Here is a 7851-nt window from a genome sequence, read left to right as displayed (position 1 = left end):
TGACAGATAGGTAAATGGGACTAAGAAGTACAACCAGTGATGCCAATATGTAGGGGCACCCTATGCTACCACAAAAGCATAAAACAAAATATAACAGGATCAAACAAGAGAACATGAACTAAATATGAGATCGAAAAAGTGGAAAGAGGATAGAGTGCAAGAGATTAACTAGAGGTACATAAGAAAGGATGAAGAGGAAAAGGGTAAAAGGAAGAATCTATCATGGAATCAATCACTGAGAATGATCCAATACACTGTCTAACGATATTGTTTGGGCCATGAAAAGTACCCATGCTTGAGAGGACCTGGCTAGATGATCCTGGGAGGCATCTGCCAAACATGAGCAAACCTTCTCTGCACATTCAAGGGTAGTGAAGTCATGGCTTAAAGTGTGTGCATCGTTGAACCTTTTGATGAAAGAAATTCGTAACCAAACAAGCCACTAATTCTAACTTGTATAAGAAAGAATTTGCATTGAAATCTTCTGGAAATTGGAGAGCAAAACCTTTGGATTGGCAGGGTATTGTTAAAAAACACAAATAAAAATTGAGAGAAGCCTTACGACAGTGGTTTCAGAGATGCCATTAACATCAACCATAGGGATATTTAAAATTTCTGAGATGAGAAGTCCACTACTGCTAAATATCTTGGATCATTCCCCGAATGGTTCAACAATGTAGGCCACTTTGCTTGCTAAAAATGTATTGTCGGTGGTTTATCAAAGTCCAAATGACTGGTTTAAATGGAAAGATAATGTTAAATATGAAAAATCCATTGCCTAAAAAACATAGCAGAATAAGTGGAAGCAGAGATTCAGCCATGGGTAAAATTAAGAGAAAAGCAAATGTTTGCAATGCTCGACATGGTCTAGTCAAATATTATGCATACTATGAGAAGCTCCAATGTTGTATATAAAAATAGTCACCATGGATAAACTTGGTAGAAAAATAAAGCAACATTCAATACAATTGAACATACCTTATAAAGTTCTCATATGTTGAATACTATGATCTCTATTCAACTTTTCTATCAGATGTAAAGAGGTCATTACCAGTCATCACTTCCTTAATACTTCCACCATGGTACAAGGCCTCCACCACAATCAGAATGGACCATTTCTTGAAAAGTCGATATACCATTCAGGTTAATTTTGAAGCCAAATATTCTTTCCAAAAGATGAAATCCAAATCAGCATAATGATACTTCTACATGTTTGTTCAGCTTTAGTTGATTCTCTTTTGCTTGTGGGGTAACAGGCAGATGGAGAGAATATTTAACAAAATTTGATATCCAACCCTTAAAAAAATTCATGGTCTCTTGCAACCACGGTTATATGTGCTTCCAAACTAGTGGAAGCATTCAACTTTGGCTGGCAAAGTGATTATCACCCCTGTTCCAACTGTAGGAGGCATGAATCCACCTAATTTGGCCTTCCAGAACAACTGATAATCTGTATCATACTCAGCAACTATCTTCTCCCCTACTTCAAACTTGAAGAAAAACAAGGAATATGAAGCCAGCTTACCCTGATTCAAAAGCCATCTACAGATGGGCAGGACCTGCATAAAGGGGCCTAATTTCTCGCGCTCAACCAACAATTCTGTCAAGTACCAGTTGTTGTTGTTGCTGCTGCAGTGGCATGAGACGTTCAGATCCAAGAAACCATGGATACCAAAACAAGAGAAGAATCAGTGGATTGAAAATGCAAGAATATCGCACCGAAACTACTGCTTCTACCTAGAAAATTAGGATTTGTGAACTATGATCAAAAACCCTATTTCAAAACAATTTTATACAGGATGAATTCATGGAAACAGGGAGCAAGGGAGCCATATACACCATGAATCCATGAAAACAGGGAGCTGTATACACGATGAATTCAGAATTCGTGAAAACAGGGGGCTGAATCCATGAACATAGGGAGCCGCCCTCCATTTGAAAACAAATTAACCTCTGCCCTCCATTTCAAAACAAATCTAACCTCCCAGGACCAAATCGACCCTCACAATTTCACAAACCATTCCCAAACCAGGAAAACCAAACTGTAAATCAGAAATATGGCCATTTTAATCTCCAAAACAGGAGAAAATATCAAAATTGGGTGATTTTAAGGGAATACGATTCGGTTAGTTTATCTGCACATTTTATATTTTGGGCTAAAATAAAAAAAAAAAATTTTTTTTAGATAAAATTAGGGCTAATTATATAAAAAAGGTTTTTATTATTTTAATTAAAAAATTTCCCCATTAAAATATAAAAACCCTCAAATTTCGCCTTTGGGCAATTATTCGCCCCTAAAATTTACCATGTTGTGAGCTACTTAAACCCATACTCTGTGTCTTATATAAGAAGAAAAAGGATTGCATTTGTAAAAAGGGTTATAATATTATCCACAAAATTAGGGGATTTAAGATAGAAATTTCAATCCAGCAAATGAATCATATTATTTTCTTTAGTTTTACAAGCCAAAAATTATCTCCAACTTTTGTTAGGATCTAGCTTAGCTAGGTGAGAATGCTTCTCTTGGTTCCTATTTCTATAACACATTTTCTTCCTTCAACTAAAGCTTTGTCCTATTTATCTTCACAATTTTTCAGGACACTCTTTATGATACTTTTTGTTTTTTTTTTGGTTGGTAAGCACCCATGGGGGATTTGAACCAGTGACCTATCGCAAGGAGTTCCTTAACAATGCACCCATTCACTTTCAATACAAAGCCCTGTGGGCCACACTTTATCATACTAAGTGTTGGTTATTTTACTATTATTTTTACACAACATTTCTATAGAGATATTGTTAATGGAATTAAAGACGATAGTCATAAAATTATGATAGAGATATTTTCAATATTTTTTCTCATTTGATAGAAAGCTTTAATTTATTAATTAAATTCTTTCAAAAGAATAGTTTTATCTTTGGTTAATATTAACTTTTTCTTTTTGGTTATTATAATTCTTTTCAATGGATCTTTTGTTCATGGAAGAATTTAGAGTTAGCATTACATGTCTATGAGTAAAGACAAGTTCATGATCATTTAATATGTCAACATTTAATATTTTATTGCATAGGCGATATCAAATATCACATAATATGCAACCCTACTACCAAGCCTGTGAATACAAGCCATTCTATTCGATTTGTGGCAATTTACTAGACTATTGAAAACTGTTTAATTTTGAGAAATGAAAAGCTTCATGATATTGATCCCAAAGAAATTATCAACCAATTATTCAAAGTTTTTTTGTATTTTCTATTCAAAAAAAGGCCTTCATGAAGCCATAAAGGATTAGGTTTGGAATCATTATTTATGGTAATAATTTTATTAGTGGTTTTTGTATCATTAAATTCCCCTAACAAGAAGATATTTCCTTTCTTTCTTAGATTGTAAATATCATGTCCTAAGACATTGTATGAATATCTTTTATCTATATTATTTTTCTTGCAAAATGTAGTGCTTTTAGGTAAAAAACAACATATTTCTATTTAAATCCTTTTAGAATTCATATCCTAAATACCCATCCATATGCACTAATTGAAAGAGACTTTCTTATGAAACCTAATGTGAGGAAAAAGATTTTTATTTTTATTTTTTACATAACAAGCTAATCATCCAATCTCTCTTCATTATGATTTCTTCTTCCATATGTACCATAAAATAAATCCGTCAATGTTAGGAACCCTATATTCTTCTTGATCTCAAGTTTCAGTAAGCAATATAATACAAAGTTAACTTAGGATCGAAATTTGAGTAGGCACTTTTCTCTATGGAAATCCACTACAATTACAAGAGAGATTATGGTGTCCCAACTTCCTATTTAGTATTATATTTTTAGGTATTTATTCCTTATGATAGATTTTTTATTTTGAATTAAGACCTATTTTTCCCTTGATTGTATTTTTTACCTCTTAAAATTACTCTTTTAATTCATCTTGGTCTTTTGGAATGAGATGTTCATTTATGAATATTCCTAATGCTTTTAAACTTGAAATTTCAATAAGAATTCCAATTATTTTAACATAAAGCGACATCTATATGCTTCAATATTTTTTGAAACCTCTTTTATTCTTTGAGTCAAGTTAACTCAAACTATAATTGTAGTTTTTCCTTGACTAGTGGTAGTGTATCGTCATCTTCTTCTCCTCTAAACATAAAAACTATGAAGTTAAAGGCTTGTTTGTTTGTTTGTGCTCCTGATTTAACTCCATAAGCTTATGCATTTCCTCTCTAATTTTGACTATTTTCTAACACTAATAATGGAATTGTTTTTTGAAATTTGACTTCTTTTTTTCTCTACTTTTATATAATTATTTTATATATTCAAAAGGACCAGCTACAATCACCTAGTGGTAAATTATTTATACTAAAAATAGAATAAATGATATAGAGTATGAAAAGATATTTGTTCACCTAACTCGTATCACAATTAGAGTGAAAGTAAATTATATAAGAGTGGGAAAAGGAACTTGACTGGAAAAAGGCTTTTTTGCACATAACTAAGTAGAAGTAGTAGATAGTCATGACTCCTCCTGTGACGTTATTTAAACTTAATATTTCCCATGAATCCAAGAATAATGAAATTTTGACCTACAAAGATCTAATAGTAGACACTCTTCTTGTGACCTTATCTAAACCAAAACTTTTCCATGAGTCCAATAGAAATGTATGATAGAGAAGTGTAATTTCTTTTTTTCTTAACATTTAATTGTCACTGATGTCTTTTAAAAAAAATATATTGAAAAGAAAAAAAAAAACAATGTCAACTATAATAAAAATAGAAAGGAACATAGCCCATGGGGGTAGCTCAATTGGTGATTAGAGTGTTACTAAGAATTATTTAAACCATGATATTTTATGTTCAACTCCCCCATGGGCCAAAATTCAATATATAAATATGGTTATTGTTAATTAAAAGCATTATATAACATCAATAATTTGACCCTTTTGAATCTTATGCTTTGATGGATGTGAAAGTTTCATAAATACTGCATTCAAAACATAATAATAATAATAACTAGTCTATACAATGCCTTGAAATTAGCTTTGATCACTATTTCTTAGACTAAACCTCAATTTGTAATTCTAACATATTTTTTGTTATGCTTTAGACAAAATCCACTAAAATATATTTTTGAAAAAGAGTCAAGATGTAAAAGAGTGAGACTATTAAAAATTTTAAAAATATTTTAACCATCATAATTTTTTTTTAATTACTTTGTATAATATATACATATATGCATACTTGACATTGAAATTTATTTATGATATGCATTGAATAGATTTATTATTATTATTATTTGAATGCAACATATCAATTTTATATTAAGAATTGAATGAATTACACATATTCCTATGAGTGTTTGTGTGAGTGTGTGTGTGTGTGTGTGTGTGTGTGTGTGAGAGAGAGAGAGAGAGAGAGAGAGAGAGAGAGAGAGAGAGATAATTCCATCTTAACCCTAGAATTATCTACTCTTGAATTGTAAACCTTTTTTCAAGTTTTGCACTCTAAAATAGGATTTCATATCAAGAGACTTGATCCATCTAAATCTTATTAAATGTTCTTTTAGGATCAATCTATAGTTTTTTAAACTAAAACTTTTGAAACTAAAATGAATGAAAAACTATCCATAATGAGGTTAATCATAAACAAGAGAAATATAAATATTAATCAATATAAATATTCATTAAATATCCATTATCATTGATAATAGTTATAATCAAAGATGATTTCTCACAGACCATATAAAAATGAATATTTACCACAAAAGATAGCATTTAAGGAAAAAATGAGTGTTTCAATATGATGCTATTTCCACATTTATTCAAAGTTCTTAAAACTATTTATTGTTCCAACTGGTATGCTACTGGACCTATTCAGTCTAGTACTTCAAACGACCAAAAAGACCATGGTGCTATTTTAGCACAACTACTAGTGCTTAGGGTGCTTTTGCGAAGTTTGACCCTTGGATACACATGCTCCCCAATCTGAAACACTTTAGGAACCCTTTGTTTATCTGCATGGCTCTTTTCATGGTCTTGAGCGATTTTAATATTCTGCTGAATTTTCCCCACTATTTCATCCATTTCAAGAAAAACATATGTTCCAAGGACCAATCTATCTTTTGTTTGACTCCAACTGAGTGGGGTATGGAATTATCTTCCATAAAGAGCTTCAGGGGGCTCATTTTAATGGAGTCCACATAACTATTGTTGTAGGTGAACTCGGCTAGATCTTCTGAAATATAATTCGTTCTTTTGGTTTTCCCATCTATCTGCAGATGGCAGGCAGTACTGAAGTTTAGTTTAGTACTAAAGTTTTTGAATAATGCTTTCCAGAAATTTGAACTAAATTTTGTGTCCCTGTCTGATATTATCAGTTTTGGTATGCCATGCAGTCTAGAAATACATTTCATGAAGATATTTGCAATTTTTGTAGTACCAAAAGTAGATTGCATGAGAATAAAGTGTGTTTCATTCGTCAGTGCATCTACTACTACCATAATGGAATCATGTTGGTACCTAGTCTTTGGCAATCCGTTTATGAAGTCCGTGGAAATCGCTTCCTATTTTCATTCTGGAATGTGGAATGAAGTTAATAGATGAGCCAAATGTTGATGCTCTACTTTCACCTACTCACTTTGCAGGGATTTTTCTAAATAATCACCTACTTTTTTCATTCTGGGCCAAAAAAACTATTTTCGAAGAGAAGTTATCATTTTCTTGTATCTGGGGTGGCCAACATATGGTTTCTTATGTTTCTCTTCTAAAATAATTTGTTTTAGAGTATTCTCATTGGGAGTCACCCATCTGTTTTGGTAGGTGATGAATCCTTGAGAATTAACACCATACCTTGATCTTTCCCCTTGTTGTATTTTATTCTACAACTCTTGATATTGTGGATCATGTTGCCCAGCTTGCCTAACCTATTCCTCAAAATTCGTCCTTACACTTGTTCTTGTATATGTGATGAAAGCATGAGCATGCCTGACTTAAGGCATCAACAATTTTTTTCTCCTTCCCTTTAATATGTTTGATTTCGAATTCAAATTCACTAAGGAAGGCTAACCACCTATCCTGTCTTGCATTCAGGTCTGGTTGACTGAAAAATTATTTAAGACTGATGTTGTCGGTCATCAGGACAAACTTCTTTCCTAGCAGATAATGCCTCCACATTTTTAAGGCATGAATTACTGCAGCTAATTCAATGTCATAAACAACATAGTTCTACTCAAGTATCTTCAATTTTCAGGACTCCTATGGTAGAACAACATTGTGTTACAGAAGTTCCCCACATAAACCCTCTAGACATGCATCCATGCATACCATAAACTCCTTATCTTCTATCTGTAGGACATGAGTATTTGTTAGCATTTCCTTCAATTTATTGAAGATTTCTTTGCATTTTTGTGTCCACTCTAACTTCACTCCTTATGCAATGAGGTGATGGTGTATGCCAGCTTGGAAAATTCCTTCACAAATCTTTGATAGTACCCATCAATTCCCATAAAGGAACAAACTAAAGATACGTCTTTTGGTACTAGCCATTCTAGAATAGCTTTAACTTCTCTGGGTCAACCAATAACCCCTCCTTAGAGACGACATGTCCTAAGTATTGTATCCTATGTTTAAAAAATTCACTTACTGCCTTTTGAATACAATTTGTGCTCTCTTAATGTCTGCAACACTAGCCTTAGGTGTTCTTGATGTTCTTCCTTCTTTTTTGAATGCACAAGGATGTCGTGAATGAAGACTAGCACAAATCAATCTAGGTACTTGTGAAGTATGTTGTTTGTAAGACGCATGAAGATTGCACGTGCATTGGTGAGGCCAAATAGTAGCACCACGAACTCGTA

Source organism: Pinus tabuliformis, chromosome 5_1, assembly GCF_031772625.1.
Source record: "Pinus tabuliformis cultivar Carrire ecotype Pingquan chromosome 5_1, CPIR1, whole genome shotgun sequence".
Classification (NCBI taxonomy): Eukaryota; Viridiplantae; Streptophyta; class Pinopsida; order Pinales; family Pinaceae; genus Pinus; species Pinus tabuliformis.
Note: the sequence above shows the minus strand (reverse complement) of the source record.